Source organism: Centrocercus urophasianus, unplaced genomic scaffold, assembly GCF_019232065.1.
Source record: "Centrocercus urophasianus isolate 14NV4802_14NV808 unplaced genomic scaffold, USGS_Curo_1.0 seq_30, whole genome shotgun sequence".
In the NCBI taxonomy this organism is placed as follows: Eukaryota; Metazoa; Chordata; class Aves; order Galliformes; family Phasianidae; genus Centrocercus; species Centrocercus urophasianus.
Window position 1 is genome coordinate 12,116,122 of NW_024884867.1, and position 16,852 is coordinate 12,132,973.

At 47.6% G+C, this 16,852-nt stretch overlaps 1 long non-coding RNA gene across 2 annotated transcripts; it reads left to right on the forward strand.

Moving 5' to 3' along the window:
- The first annotated feature begins 1,555 nt into the window (after positions 1-1,555).
- On the forward strand, positions 1,556-12,056 carry LOC122165874. 2 transcript variants are annotated; one of them, XR_006170616.1, is made up of 2 exons: positions 1,556-1,611; positions 11,749-12,056. It is a non-coding gene; the product is annotated as an uncharacterized LOC122165874 (long non-coding RNA). The 2 variants fall into 2 exon arrangements; XR_006170615.1 differs by lacking the exon at positions 1,556-1,611 and adding an exon at positions 9,011-10,431.
- Positions 12,057-16,852: the final 4,796 nt, after the last annotated feature.

Sequence of the window (16,852 nt, forward strand, 5' to 3'; positions counted from 1 at the left end):
CTCCATTGGACAGGAATGTGTGATTTCACAGCCCACTGCCCTTCTCTCCCATCTCCAAAAACACTGCCAGAGATCCACTACTCCAATCCCCACCCATTAGTACCCAGACCCAGCGCTTACAGCTCGGGTTCAATATCTGCGTGGGGGCTATGCAGATATGCACATACATATATGGAGAAAGCTTCCAAATCAGAACCACCTCCCAAGCCCGAGATAGGCACAAAGGAAGTTTCGTTTACTAACAACAATAATTAAAAAAAAGCGAATATCCTTCTTGCATATTGTAAAATTCTACTTCCCGTGTCCATGGGTCGTGTTTCAGCGGGGTTGAGTGTAACGGTTGTTAACAAAAGAAAGGAAAAGAGATTTTTAAACACAATCGTCCAACGGCTAAGAGAGAAACACCTTTTTGAACGCTGACTACTTAATAAAATGTTACCAAAGTGGGGGAAAATAAACAAAACAACTTTTTACCTACAAAAGGGTACCACTTTCTTGAAGCTCGTACAATTCATTTGCTCCTAAGCTCGCTCCTTTGGGTTTTAAAACCATTTTATTTTAAAACATCTGTTGAAACCAATTGCTGAATAGCTTATTCCACGGGGGGAGCTATTTATTTCAGGGGTGAAAACAACTGCAGAAACCGAGTTTCTTGCCTAACAATACAGCAGGAATCTTTCCAAAACCAGAAACTCACCAAGACACGTCTCTGACAGAGAGACTGCGCCTCAGCTACTCTCCTGGCCCCTCCGCTCGTTTTTTGCAGGAAACCCTCCGTTCCGCCGTTGGCAGCGAAGAGCCCCGCCAGGCACCCCCCGCTCCCAGCCCCCGGACCGCTGCGGCCGCTCTCGCACCCGGCGTGGCTGAGACCGCTCACAGCGCGCACCTCCCGGCCGCCCGCGGCTCCCCGCCTCGCAGCCCCGCTCTGCCCGGCTCGGAGCGGCCACGAGTGCGGCGTGGGGAGCGGCCGGGCACGCAGCCGCCGACACCCTCAGCCCCAGCGACAATCGCCCTCCTAACGCGACAAATTCGACGATTTGTTTTGACGAGGCGGGACCGGCGGTTCTGTTTGCGGGATAGAGCTCGAGCTCCTCGATGCGCCCGAAGTCGCCGCGGTCTCCTGGGCTGAGCGGGAGAAGGGCGACCGCACCTCTCAGCCGAGGGACCGCAGGAGATGAGTTTTGTTCCCTCAACACCGCCGCTACCGAACAAAAGAGAGAAAGTAATATTTGCTCAAGTCCCCCTTCTGTTGGCCTTTAATTTATCTGTTTACAACCGGGACTCCCTCAGTCGAAACAAAAAATCAATGAAAATGTAGTTGGAGAAAAGGCGGGCAAACTACTGAAAAAAAAAAAAAATTTGTGAATGGAAGAATGTGTTTGTGCGTTCATTGTTAAAATAAAGAGCGTGCCGTGACGTCAGCAGTCGCCCGCCAATGGGGCCAAGGATAATATTTTTAAATATCCTCCTCGCGAGCCAATGGCAGAGGCGGTGGCAAAAACTAGCGCAGGGCCGGGCCAATGGTGGGGAGGTATGCTAATGAGGACTTGGTCAGGCAGGAGCTGAATGTCAACTAGTCAAAGATGGAGGCTGGAGCGGGGAGGCCATGAGGTTGGTACCGGAGGCTTTGCCCGCGGTTCTGTCCGAGCGCGAGCGGACCCCGCTCTCCCTGCGGGACGGCGGCGCGGGGCCGCGGGGCCGGGGGTCGGGCGCAGCGCCGGACCCGCCGCCTCTTTTGCGCCTCTTTTGGCAACTTTCCTCGCCCGCGGCGCGGGGCTCGGGGGCGAACGGCACCCGCCCGGCTCCGCCGCCGCCTTTCGGGAGCCGCGGCCGGGAGGGATCGGAGGGTCGGGGCCGCGGGGAGCGCCGCCGATCCGACGACGGCCGCGGGCGGCGGAGCGAGGCGGGGATCGCGGCCGGCCGCGGACCCGCCGCCCGGAGCGGATCCCCTCTTCCCGCCCACGGGAGCGGCGCCGGGGCCGTCGGGCCCGGGAGCGTTGCGAGGGGCGGAGGGAGCCGGTGCGGGGCCGGGAGGCGAACTCGGAGCGGCGAGGAGCCCGGTACAGGCGAAAACGGAGGGAGGAGCTGGGACGCGGTGGGGATCGTCCGGCCGCGAGTGCCGCGCGAGTAGCGCGGGAGGCGAGGGCTGCAGGCTGGGCTGGGCGGCGATAGCTGGGGCTGAGCCGGTTGGTTTTTTGTTTTTGTTCTTTTTCCTCCTCCCGCAAACATTTCGCCTATGCAAACACTTCTGAGAAACCGAGCACGAGCCCAGGGATCAGATCCCCCCGCCGGGGCCGCGCTTTGTGCTCCGCGGGCGCTGAGCGCGGCGGGGAGGGCAGCGGCCCGAGGCAGAGCCCCTCTGCGAGCACCGCGTGGACCGTGATTGTTATTATTTGCCAACAGATCTCGATCTCCTTCGCTTTCCTTTTTTTTTCCTTCTTTATTCCTTTTAATTTATTTTTTTGCTTAACTCCCCCCCCCCCCCCCAAGAGCAAAGCACTACGTCACACGCTATCTCCAGCCAGTATTTATATTGGCTTAATATTTAAATCTCGTAAAACTAATGCTTTGCTGGGATAGTTTTTGCAGTAAACGGGGTGCGCAGCCCGAAGTGTTTCTTTGGCGTTCTTGCACTTTGCCCCAATTCCGCTGATTCCCTCCAGTGTGGGGTCTGCGGGTCGGGCAAGGGAGCTTCGCACCCTCGGACACAAACCTGAGGCACCGGAATTACAAAAGCCCAACTTCCTAAAGCTGAAAGCACATCCTTTCCTCCAATTCCCTTTTCTTCTTTTTTTTTTCCCCCTCTCCCCTCACTTCTCTCATTCTTTCCTTCTCATTTCAACGTCTCCAAACTAGCCTAGGCTTCTGGGTTTGGGATAAATTACTGTCCAAAAAAAAAAAAAAAAAAAAAAAAAAAAAAATAAAATCGGAGAATAATACAGTTTAAGATTGTAATTGGGTTGGGACGTTTCCAAACCAATTGGCTTTCTGTGAATACTTCTCAATAAAGTTGACCATTAGAATTCATTTAGTGTATTTTCTCACTCAGCCCAGACTCAATTCAGTTTAATTCCTGTCAGCACTTGGTACGATTCTAACTGGTCTGTACAGCTTATGGAAAATTGCTTTCAGGTTTGGATTTGCTTGCATGTAATTTCTTTGCATTTTTTGAAGTTTGCAATCAAATAATTTCTCCAGTGATTTGATGTAATGAGTAGTTCCATTGTCTAGCTTTTAAGTTTGAAGTTGTTTAAAGAAACAAATGGTAAATAGTTTGAAAACCAAAGACTATCAAGTTGACTTTTAAATGTTGTTTTTTGCTAGAAATATTTAGGATGTGCGATTTGCAGTTATGAACTGGCGTTTGCTCATAGTGCCCGCATTTTCTCTTAGCAAAAGGAAAGAAAGATTCAGTAGTAACGTTTTCACGGTGGGAGGAGAGGCTGTGAAAGCTCTGCCCCTCCTGGCTGGCAGCTGGTTTGGAAGCTTGTTTGGATGCTTGTGTGAAATAGCAAAACTTCCCTAGTACTCCAAAATAAATAAAAGCAATTTGAGCTGCTAGTGAGCATGTCTATAATAAATACCAATTGTTTTAGCAGATGATTCAGATAAAAGCAATAGAAGGAATGAGAACTTCTCCTGCATTGTGTCTTTAAGATAACAGTGAATCTAATTCATTGCACCGCCTTCTGAAACGTGCTGAGGTCCAGAAATGCAAGCAGGACAGTGCAGTTCTGACCTCTGCTTCATGTGTCCTAACATAGCACGTTTGCCACTGAAAAAAGTCCCTGAAACAGGCTTGTCTAAATTCTTGCTGAACTTAATTCAGGAGGCAGTCATGAAATATGAAAATCTGATTATAAAGAATGGTATTGAATCAATGTGATTGTTAAGAAACTCTTTTTCTTTTTTCTTTTTTCTTTTTTCTTTTTTCTTTTTTCTTTTTTCTTTTTTCTTTTTTCTTTTTTCTTTTTTCTTTTTTCTTTTTTCTTTTTTTTTCTTTTTCTTTCAAATGTAATAGATCTGTTTTAGAGTAAATCTTGCACAGAAGGCCATCACTTGGAGAAGTTTCTAACTGATTTATCATTTCTATTGGGAAGTCTCTGAAGTATGCTGTTGTCCAGAGCCCTTTTTCTGTTGTACTACTGGCAATTATGATGAGCAGTGCAATATTAAAAGGGCATTGGCTGGCAGAAACATGACCCCCTTTAGCAGCCCACCCTGTTCAGAGTGGGCAAACAACCCTAAAATAGATGCCTCCTTCAGTGTATTTATGCATGTGTGTGAAATAAGGTTTTATACATGTGGGAGTGGTTTTGAATAAGGAGAGATTCTGGATTATACATTTTATGTGTACTTGCATATTAAAGAGCTGGAGTAATTTAAACACATTCTATTTAAAACGAGCTCTAGGCATTTCTGGGGCTTTCAGGGTATCACATTACCTGATTTGTTTACTAATATCTTGTGAGTAATTCATTATTAAATTTCTACATGCTTCCATATAATATCTACATTGAAATTTTACAGTGATTTCTTTAGTCTTTTTCCTTTACAAAAACATTTGCGTATGTGTTTAAGGTGGTCCTTACCAGTATCTGTGAGGATTTAAGACTCTTGATTTGTTTCTATGAATCTGCTTTATTTATACTGTGATTATTATTATTATTATTTTTTTGAGTGGTGTCACACAGACATCTGTGAGATAGAAGCACAGATACTCATATTTTCATATGCAGAAGTCTACTCATCTCTGTAACATTTTTCCTTCGTAGCAAATCCAGGCAGTGTGTATTTACACCATTCTAGGCTTTTTGGTCTGTGCTTGTCAACCACTACAAAACGCTCAGCACAATTAAGAAAACTTGTGAAGGAACAGGAAGGGGCTGGCACTCAGTGATTTATTTAAATTGCAGAGTTGAGGTTCATTGAGCGACCAGTTTGGTTTTGTGGAAACGTGTACATGTGGGGATGCAGAGTCAGCCCCCTTCTTTTGTTCTGCATTACTGTAGCAAAATATTTTATTGTATAAAACCTTCATAACATACCATGCCTAGATACACTGGGCGTGTAGGAAAAGCCCTGAATGCCTTGGTTAACAAGCCAGGCTAACAGTGCTCTCTCTCTTCCTCGTTCTCCCTCCCTTTCATTTTTTTTTTTTTACTAACTTTTGTTGCTGTTGTTTTTTACCTTGTCTAATTACGATTGCAAATAAACTTTGTCATGCAGAGTTTTACTGGGGGCTAAACATAAAAACGTTATTGTGGTTAACACTGTAATGCTGCAGTCCCTTACAAAAGGATGCAGGGCAGCTGTGCAGAAGTGACAGTGGCTGCTGGTATCGCTGGCTCTGACAATGTTGCACTACTGTCTGCACAAATAAAGCAGTGCAATAATATTGTCAAAGCATTTGGTTCCAGTCCTAATACATCCTCATGATCAGTTACTGTTGCACACCCAGCCCCTGACGTGATGGGATTCTGTAGACATTTAATACATTCTGGCAGGGAACCATCCCCCTGCTCTGATTTCTTATACACACACACACACCCTGCCATAAATGCTCAAATGTGTGCAAAAAATTTGAGATTATGTAGAAATTGACCAAAAAATTCCTGCCCTCATGTTTGTTTGTTGGGTCTGTGTTTAAGCTGAGTGGTTGTACAGAAATTCCTTGGGTTTTGTTCCCCATTTTGACTGTTTTAGTGTACAAAATGGATTGCCCTTTCTGCCACTAGCGTGGGTTTGTGTTTCCAAGTTGTAAAATAAAAAGCTGGCCTATTCACATCCTAAAGCCCTCTTGTCCTCCTTTAGAACAATCACCACCTTTAAAATTAGCCTGACCATGTTTGAGTATTATCTTGTGTCTGCTTTAAAAATTAGGTTTATGAACCTGAGGATGCTATTGTGTTGAGAATTCTGTGACTTTAATACATACGTGTGCATTCAGGGGCAATTTCATTTTTGCTTCCTATTAATGGACTTTTCAAATTCCATCATATTTCACTTTTAGAGGAATTATTGCTTTGATTAAAGCAATGTTGATACCTTCATTTATGTAAAAAAAAAAAAAAAAAAGGAGGCACGTAATAATCAATACATTTTAAAGGCGATCTTTGCACGTCTCAGTAACAAACGAAGTGGGTCTGAGAGACACAGGGATGATGCAGGCCTAGGAACAGCAATATTGCATTCAGAATTGATCTTTAAATAACAGTATGTTGGTGACTGTCACTCGTGCTGTAGTTGGAGGCAGATATGGTATTTTCACTTCCAGCTGCTAAGAAAGGGGGTTGGAGGCTGGGGGATGGGACCTTTCTCTCTTTTCTCCTGAAGCCTTGAGCTGTTACCTTGGGAGCAAAAGGTGGGGGTGGGGAGAGCTATCATATGGGAAATTAAATCTAGGTAAAGGAGCATTTTCAGATCGGATTGCACACCCCTAGCCAGGCCAGGGTCTGCATGCTGGCGAGCCACAGGGAGTCAGAAAATGGAGAAGCACATCCTTAGGGGGGATCCCAGTTAAGAAGGACGAGGGGAAGCTGTGTCCCCAATATTACATTCCTGTTCCTCCATGAGCAAACAAAAGACACCTTCTCTGTCCCCGCATTTCTGCTGGGGAGTTGGAGTCTGCCAGCCTCCCTTCCGTGCTCAGAGAAGAATGCTGAGCCCTCCCAAGTGGAGGCTGGGGGACCAACGGTGGCCGCAGAACGCTTCCCGTGCCTCAGTGGAGGTAACACGGCCCCGCGTTGCTCCCTCTCTCTGGAGCTCTTCTTTTCCTTCATCTCTGCATTGTATGCAGCATGGCTGCCATTTCTGTGCTCGTTAAAGAATGAGGAGGCCTGTTTAGCATAGGCATTTTCCTCTTCTAATTTTTGCTTAATTAAGAAGTCAGAGAAAGTGAAATCTGTAAAGGCTCTGTGGGTGGGGGCTCTTCGCCTCCACCGTCCATGAGAACAGAACAGAGACCAGAGCAGAGGCGCAGGGGCCCAGCACTGCCTCTGGCCAAGGAGATCAGAGGGTACGAGGAGGCCCAGTGAGACGCTGGGAGCCACACTGGTGCAGGCAGTGCTGGGCCATGTGCATGCTGAGTATGTGTGTGCGTGGGGCCCGTCAGTGGGCAGGAGCAAGTGGCAGCAAAAGCCCCGGTGGTGCTGACACCAGACTGTAAGATGGCCTCTCAGCCATGTCAGCCTCAGTTGGCGCTGGAGAAATCCTGGGGGGAATCTACGCATGGTTGTTTTTTTCTGTATAAAGTTAGGTCTCTACAAACAAGATGGTAGATGCATTTGGAAACCTCGCATGGCAAGGGCACTTGAGGCATGTGATGTAGAGGAAGGCCTGGGTGATGACAAGGACCATGTCCTGCTCACAGAGGGCTAGGAGACGCCTTCCCTGGGCTGCCTGCCCACTGGGACTGAGCTGCAACCCTGCGAGGCCCTGGGGTGTGGGGGTAAAGGATTGGGTTCCCTGCAGATTGGGGCCTGGGATGGAGGCTGCACATTCCAAACCCTCCCTTCCCCACTTGCTCACTCTCTCTCCTTTTTCTTTTTCTTTTTTTTTTTTCTTTTTTTTTTTTTTAACCCTGCCTGGCTGAGGAATGTAATAGAGGAAAAAAAAAAAAAAAAAAAAAAAAAAGCGGGGGGGATTCGGAAGCAAAGGCCCCCTTCAGGAGTCTGTATTTGTGCAAGGGAAACCATTTGCATGTGTGTGGAGATGCCAGAGTTTGTCTCCAGTTGGGTCGGAGGGGGAGGGCGAGGGAGGAATGCGGGGAATCAGGTCGGGCTGCGGGGGGAAGGGCTCCGGCAGAGCCTCCATCCTGTTGTTGCATAAACTTGTTAAAAGAACAACTCCTCTGTGGAGGCAGCACACATAGAGTATTAGTGTGGTGGAGGAGGCCAGACCTGCGCCCTGACTACACAACCAATTGGAGCGGAAAGTGAAATCAGATGGTTTAAGTTTTCAGAGGCGATTTTTTTTTTTTCAGGGGGACTTTTGGAGTCATTGCATTTAGTGCTTGATCTGTGTTAAGGTCGCTCTCACAGCTCTCGGGTGCTCTAGGGACAAGAGGTGGCTGGGGAGGGCAGTGGTTGATGGTTCCCCTCCCGTGCCCTTCCCCTCGGCCCCAGCTGCAGGGATGGGACCTGGGGAGGACACACAGCCCCTACCCTGCTCAGGGCCTTTGGGATTTTAACGGGGGCAGCCCATGCTCTGCTGCAGGGAACAGCCATCGGGGGCTCACAGTGTGGCTGGGGGCCCCAAGGTTGGCCCCGCGCTGTGCCTTCACCGGTGGAGGCAAGTGCTAACAGTGCTGCTGTCCTGCACACACAGGGCCAGAAGCGGGATGTCATTTCCAAAGAGATGGGATTTAGCTCCCTATTTGCTCCTGCATTTCATACTGTGAGGGCATTTTGTGTTGTTGTTGTATTTTTTGTTGTTGTTTTTTTCCCACCAGACAGCAGAGCGCTGGTAAACACCATGCAGAAAAGCCGTATTGTGGGGTTACAAAGTCTAGGCTGTTTAAGGAGCTCTGTCGTTCCTTTTAATGGAGCTCACTGACGCAGATCTGGCTTCTGCCAGCTGAGGAAATGTTGCTGCTGAGAAAAGGGTTATTGAAACCCACAAACTAAATATTATAAGCAAGAATTAAATGGCAGGACATTTTGGAGTGTAATCCTTCCTGATTTTAGGGGAGGAGATGTCAGCCTATATCGGGCAAAGTACTGCTAAGTGACAGTGGGTGACAGTCCCCAGGCCAGCGAGTGAGACACGCGCAGCAGGCGGTGTGCTCAGGGAGGACTCCCACTCCCAGCCCTTCCTCTCCGCAGTCTCACACCTGGACAGGTTGACTCTTGCGTGGAAGCAAGAATCCCCTTTTTCTATGGATGGATTTGTAGTAACTTGCTAGATAGACTTAAGGAGTCCGGGTTGGAATGCTAAGAATTCTCTTTCAGAAAAAAAAAAAAAAAAGGGGGGGGGGGGGGGGGGGGAGGAGGGGGAGAATTAGAAAGGCAACACTTCCCAGTTTTAAAACAACGGAGAAGTCTAAAATCAACTCTCAGCTGCTTTCAAAGTGTTGGCTCTGACCATTGGTAACAGCGTCAATTCCATAGCAGAAAATTTATCTTGGACTATGTAATGTATTTAATTGCAAGATGGCTTTTAAATGGCCTTCTTTCCTTGGGCTGGTGAAATGGCTGTGAGCAGGGAAACAAGGCTGGACTGAGGCTTTGTTTCCTGCCACATTATGTGAAGCTGCAACCCAGATGAATATCTAAAACACACATTTGCCCAAAGTGGCACCTTTAACCACAAGAAAAAGCAAACAGCAAGGAATAGAAGGGAAAATGGCTTCCAAACTAAGCCAGGGAAGATGAGGTCTACTCTCACAAGGAGCAGGCGGCCTCTGAGCTCCTGAGAGTCAGTTCACTGCTTTATATTTATTCCAAAGCTTCGTCACAGGGACACTGAGTTTGTTTGTCTGCATCAGAAAAGAGGGCTTAAACAGAAAGCCCAACTCCACTACAGTTAAAGATCCCCCCAGCACTGCCAAAAGAAAAAAAATCTTCAATTATTGAGCAACACAGAGTGTTATTTCCATACTAGCATGGGTGACATTTCCATTCAGTTTCTATAACTGTGATTAAAGGCGAGAGAGGTTTCTAAACATATCTAGAGATGTTGAGCCTCCTGGAGTATAAATAGCGTGCATTTCATAATCTCGTGTTTAAACATTTATTTTAAAATAACCCCCATATACATTCCAGAGATGCCTCCCTGCTATAGAACATGGATTGACCCGGGCTTTGCATATTGTTTGCAAACTGGGGAAATATTACTGCTGACGGAAGCAGCCTTTATTTTTCCTGTCTTGTAAAATAAATAAATAAATACCGTGGGCTGCCCTGTGCCAGTGCACCACGTGGAGATAAAGGAATCCTGAGGAGCACCTAGGCTCTCAGTGCAGACCCAGAAACACACTGTGACTTGATTGCCTTTCCTTGGACCTTAACTTCTGGCTGATGTTTCTAATTACATCCCTTACTCTTTCCTGCTACAACTGTAGCTTCTGCAGCTACTAAAATTCCGAAGTTGTGGAGACATTGTCAAGTTGTGCTTTTCCCCAGTGTTACTAATGATTAGCAACGTGACTTGGTGTGCAAGTTGAACATTTCAACTGTGAACTCACCAGTGGGCCAGTGGAGAAGTTAAATGGTGTGTGTTAAGCATAAGTCTTGTTTGAAACACCATCAAGGCTGAAGAGTGGAAAACACGTGGTAAACATAAGCAAAGTAGAGACTGGACGGGAATAGATGGAAAGGTAAGGCCAAGCCCAGTTGCATCTTTTTTTTGTTCTCAGCCCAACTGGATGTCTAGGTTGCAGAGATTGCTGAGAAGCAGAGTGGCAGGATTAAAACCTGAAGTTTTGCCAAGGTAACAAAAATACTGAAGTTTGATAAAACTCCTTCTGAGCTGCTTACAGCAATCTCTGTGAACGTGGCCTTTTAATTAGTGTGAGCAAAGGTTAATACAAGTAAATAATGTGGAAGAAAGATCTCCGTTTGCTTCCAACAGGCATTGCAGAGGATGGTGATAGGGAGGGACTGGTGCAGACTGGAGATTTTGTGTATCAGGCCATTAGAAAAACAAATAATTAATGGAGCTTCTCCTGTTCTCTTTTCTCCGGCATGTCCTTAGTTTTCAGCTGCTTTGGGCAAGTCAGGCAACATCAAAGGGGGTGCAGGCTGCCTCACACCAGCATGCCAAATGCCAGGGATCTCTAATGGTAAAGACCAGATCAATGTGGTATGCATAAATTAGCCAAGAAACCATGAATTAGGGGATTGTCTCTCCACTACTGCTCTTATTTAATCCACTGCAAAGCAGGCTGAGGAAAGAGAATCTGACAGCATCAAATATAATGAGCTGGTTTGGGATGGTTTGGAAATGAAGTTTCCCTCATCTTCCCGTGCTCTCAAGTACTCCTACATGATGGAAGCGCTAGGCAGATTTACTGGGAGCCAGAATGCAGAGGAAGAGCCTACCTGGCAAAGCAGCCCTGAAGCTGGAGGTGTGCTGGCCTCTCCCTGGGATTCTTTTCTGTGGCCATTGGTGCATTTAGCACCAAGCCAGCTCCAGCTGAAGACTGTGCCATCCAGCCTAGGACAGAAAGGTGCTGGGGAGGAAAGGAGAGGAAACAGACAAAAAGAAAACAACAACAACAACAAAACACAAACAACCGAACAACCAAACAAAAAACCAACCAGCCCTGGAGATACTATTTCGCTTTCTAATTTTTGGTGTTTGTGTACTTAATCCTGTGATTTGAAATGAAATCATGAATGATCATGATAATGAAAGGTGGGATTTTTTATAACACTGGGCTTTCTAAGTTGGATGGTGTTGGAAAGGAAGTTCTCTGTGTGCTCAATGCCTGTTACTAAGAGGTTCAAAATACAACTGTTGGTTAATCAAATAAACAGCTCTTCCCAGCCTCCAATGGCTCAGGCAGCTAATTGACTGAGTTTATTAATGAAGGAGAGAAAACTATGCAGAAGAAGTACGAGAACTGAAGACAGAGGTATAGAATCCTTAGAAAAAAGTCCACACTGGTGTTAAGTACATCCTGGGAGAAAGTGGGGGGCAGGGGTTTGAGCCATTCCTTCATCCCAGGCTCCAGGGAGCACATGGTGCTGCAATCCACAGGGCACTGCGCTACTTTCTAACTTTTTACCCCTTCCCCATTTACAGGCATGGAATGAAGCTCCCTCCAATCACCTGTCGCAAGAAACATTATCCAGCTTCCTAACCTTAAGGATGAGACCCTATCAATATTGCCTCTGCTTTTGTGCTCAGGGTAGTAGTGCAATATTGCTTATAGGGTCTTTTCTTTTGAGGGTATTCTTCATGGAGAGAAGACAGCCACATCAGGAAAAATTAATCCTATGTGCCCATCGAGTTAAGGGAAAAGTTGTGAAATACCAAGCATTGTTAGATAGACAAGTAATTGTGCAGAGATGTTATGTGTGACAAATAATCATGCTATTGTGGTGACTCAAGTTGTGAGTAATGGGCATATTTTTGATGCTATCACACAGGATTCAAAATGGCCTTATGTTTAAAAGGCACAAGCAGTAACTGAAACTGCAGAAACCCATAGCGTCTCCATTTTAAAACAGTACAAGTCCCGAGATGTTTGAAGGGTGCCTATTTTACATAACGATGTAAACACCCACCAAGGGATGGGAGGAGATATACAGCCACACTCGGCTGTTCCTGTGCCTGCTCCTAGCCCGAAAACCAGTGCTGTGCAGAGCAGAGCGTTGCACGAAGAGACCGAGGCTCTAATCCCGATAACCTCCTCTAAACAAAGCTCGTGCCTCTGCCTGGCGAACGCGGCCGGGCCCCGCAGCCCGGGCTTGATGCAGGCACAGCTGGGCTGGGCACTGCCCCCAGCCCTACCCGAGAGCTGCTTACGGAGGTACGTGGGAAAGGAGCCGGGCCCGGGGTGTTCAATCTCAATCTCCTCTCCGCTTTGTGAAAAATCAGCTGGGGGCTGACAGCAGCCGGGCTCGCCGGGTGGGTGGCCTTGCCTTCCATTTCAGGTGGTCGCCGCGGTCCCTTTCGGGACCTCTGAGGCCCAGGCAGAGGGGTGGTGGGAGGGGATTGGGGCCGGCTCAGGGTGCGCCGGAGCGGCCGCAGCCGCGGGGCTTTCTTAGCCGCCCCCGGGCAGCACGGGGCCGCGTTCTCCCTGCGGCGGCGGGCGCGGGAGGGCGAGAAGCCCTACGGGACCGCTGCCTCCCGTCTGCTCGCCCGACCCCAGCCCTGCCCTCTGTTTAACCCCCCGGGCATCACTCCCAGGGGAGGCGACCAGCCAAGGGACAAAGCCAGGAAATACCCCCCACCCTCGTCTCAAAGCCCGGGCTCTCCCTCTGTGCCCCAGTCCAGCGGCCCGGGCTACCGGGCGGGCTGCCCCTCTTTCCCTGTTGCACTACTGTCACGGTCGCAGCGAGCAGTGCAATAATGAAAGGGCGTCAGTGCGCCGGGGAGCGGCGAGAGCCGGGCCCAGCCGGTGTAACAGCGGGCGGGGAGGAGAAGGGCCGTCGGGCCGGGCCCCCGGAGCCACTGGAGAGGGGCAGGGGTCGCCGCGCTGCTCGCTCTGTCGGAACGCGCAGGGCGAAGGGAGCGGGCCGGCCTCGGCCATCCGCGTAAATAAAGTGCCTTCCACGTTCCCGTCGCTGCCTTTTCTTCCGGGCGGGTTTTCTTGCAGGTCTCCAGCCCCTCCTGCCTCCCTAGCGGCGGCCCCTCGACAGCTTTTTGTCGGGCTGTCCGACGTGCTAATAGCCGGCTTGTTCTTTGTGGGAAGAGGGTGAAAACGGAAAATGAATGTCTTCCTTAGCCGAGCAGCCTGAAGAACAGGCTCGAGACATGCCCTAGTGCTGGGTTCAACAGTGGGGCTGGGGGGAGCATGGGGTGACAGAGGAATGGTTTACAATAACGGACATCAGATCAGCAGTGCGGCTGGGAGCTGTGCTGAGAAGGCCAGGAAATAGCCCTCTGATTATAGGTGGCCATGGTGAAATGGATACTTCTATAAATGAGGGCTGGGGAGGAGTATTTCCTTCAGTGAAGGAGACCTTTCCACTCTGGCCTTTTGAACCTGCATTTCTCGACCCTGTTTCTGCTTCATCATGAGCTTTTGCAGAGGAAGGTGAGTGCAGAAAGCAAACCAGCTGGAAAAGGGGAATGCAATCTAATCCTGATGAAAAGGCTATTCCAGTCTATGTATAGTTTCCTATTTCTATTGGATTCTCTCTTTCTTCCATCCCTCACATGCACAAGCAGATACAGAAGCCGAATCCTTCCCTGCAGTTTCTCTCCCAGGGAAAAGTCAGCCCCTTCCCCAGCTTCACCTCCAGTCTTTGCACACACAAAATGGCTGCAGCAGCCTGTGGGTGGGCATGGAGAGCTCAGGAAGCTGCTTTTCTTTTTCCCCACTCTGCCTGCCCAGGAAGCCCTTCTGCTTTTCTTTTCTGTGGCATTTTGCTCTTGCATAGTTCTGTGCAAATCCAAGGGGGTCTCCAACGTGTGAGCTATGCATGGAATGGGAGCTGGGGAGGGAAATGGACAGTTTGCATGAGAAGGGGATCATTTGGGCCCCAGTGTTTATTTTTTTGCTGACCTTCTGGGGATATGGTCAGTGAGAGCTGTGACAGCTGCTGGAAGCGGCAGGGGCTTTGAAGATTGTGAAGGTTGTGACCTCGAGGCCCCTTTCCTCTCTCTGTCCCAGGAGCTGCTGAGTCAATCATGGAAAAGGGGAGGTGAAACGGGGGCTGCTCTTTAGCCATTTTTCAATTGGTGAATGAAACAGGAAAGGACAAATGCAAGAAGAAAAAAAGAGCGATTACTTCCACTTTGGTGCATTGCTGAGAAGGAGGGACATCTCTTTGGCTAAAGATTATAACAATAATGGGAAACCACTGAGCTCCTGAGATCCAGCACCTTGAATAAAGGATTTGACTGGGCAAGGAGCTGATGGCAGATAAATAACAATGAATTAGCGGGAAGCCTACAAATGCTATTTGGCTAAAAGCAAGAGGAAATCCACCTCTTAATTTTCACCTGATTCCATCTATAGACATGTATCACTACCTTCCACTACCTCCACGACCTCACACTAATGCATCTTCACCTTTGTTGAGCTTAGCTGAACCCTGTGGCTCAGGCTGTTATGAAGCCACTGAGAAGGACTGCCCTGAACATACCAAAATAAAGGGACAAAGTACATTGTGAGTGCGTGCTTCCAAACAGGCTTGCTTGGCAATTCACGCTCTGGGCAGCCCATGAGAGGGCTCTCCCTCAGTCCCAGAGCCCTCTAAGCCCAGAAAATTGGGTTTAAGTCTTTTTCACTTTCTAGATAACATGATCCTACGGATCTGGCCTTTTAAAAAAGTAAGCAGAATGGCAAACAGAGTGCCTGGCTTTGGTTGACCAATACACAGCAGAGGCAAAGAAGGCAAACAGCAGGCTTTTCAGTTAGTTTACACAGGGGGCACTTAAATACTGTATTGGTTACACAATACCATTTGGGGGTTGGGGTTTTACACATACTTCTATTAAATGTATCTGTGACATTTGTTTTAAAGTGATCAACATAAAACCAGCCACAGCTTTAAGAGGAAAACTCTTGTGATTAGACCTAATAACACCAGGTAGCTCATAATATATTTACTAGAACCAATGCACAATAGATTTCCAACCCCACCCCAGTCCCTAACTGTTGGAAAGCCTTGTGCTCATTCTCCTGCAGTGGAGGGTGTCACTCTGCCTGTAGAAGGGCTGTCATAGACAGCCACTTGCCTACGGAAAGCAAAGGCTGCTGGTTTTTAGGACTGTATCCTGCTACTGGTTACACATCCAGCCCTCAAAATTCATCCAACACAAACCAAAGACACAATATGGTCTGGCAATTATGACAAACAAAGTGCTAAGCAAAAAGGGAAGGGATGCTTTAGTAATAATACTTAAAAAATCATAGAGCCTTCTTTGATTAGGAAAAACAAAAAAATAAACAACAACAACCAAAAGAAAAAAAAAAAAAAGCCAAAAAAAAAAACAAAAACCCACCACAAAAATCCACCAACTACAATTCATTGTTATTTCCTGAGAATCCCACTCACGTGAATACCTGAAAACATATTATCTTCCCAATAAGTCTTCTAGCAAGCATCCTGTTGCCATCCACAGAGAGTAGCAGGTGGTCAAACTGCTCCACTGGAGGCTTGACAATGGCATTAGCCATCCAGCTTTTCAGCTAAAGCCTTGCTCATTCAGCACACAACTCCTCAGACTCCACCTAAACCGTTCCTCAGAACAGTGAGCTTCCCCTGCAAGGCCTGTAGCTCCGTATCCTTACTAAGACCCACTGCTCAAAAGTCAGCGGATGAGAAGAAGCATCTCAAACTTTCACAGCTTTAGAATCATGCTCTTCTCTTTAATAGTGCTAGTGGTGGCAGTGGTGATGAGGAGACGGTTGGACTAGATGATCTGGTAGGTCATTTCCAACCTTTTGATTTTATGATTCTATGATTCCATGTGCTGTCACTGGGAGTTCCACGGGCAGAGATCTCTGCCGTAAGAAGCTAGCGGAACAGCAGGTAGGTGGCTGATTGAGAATGGAAGTTCTTGACTGGCAAACCAAAATCATTCACGTGGCCCTGCACAGAACTAGGTGCACTGCCAGCGCTCAGAGTCAAACACCAATTTGGTAGAAATCCTGCTTACTCACCTTGGAGGTGAGTGTGCCTTGTATTGTAAACCTTAGGTCTTGTAAACATCCTTAGACACACGGAATGATCAAATGACAATGATAATAATATACAGTAATGAAGCAACTATTTTAAGGAATTGTCCCGCTACAACAACGTCAGACCTCTTCTCTGCCTTTTTCAAACACTTCTCTGCTGGGAAGCAACACATTTGCCAGGAGCTGCTACATCCATACCAGCAGTTCATCCCATTAAAATCAGTGGGGAATTACACTTTGTACGAAAGCCTCCATCACACTATGCCAGAAGAGAAACTTTGTTTTGTTCCTCTGCCATGAATTTCCATCACTTTTCAGGATAAGTTTAGGGTGATAGCAGAAAGTCTGTTGCTTGGTTTTCGTTTTACAGAGTTAGATCTTAAACATATATCTAAATTATTAGCAACAATAAAATCAACAAAACAAACCCACCATCACAAACCATCTCTGCTCTGAGGAAAGAAGGAAAGAAGGAAAGAAGGAAAGAAGGAAAGAAGGAAAGAAGGAAAGAAGGAAAGAAGGAAAGAAGGAAAGAAGGAAAGAAGGAAA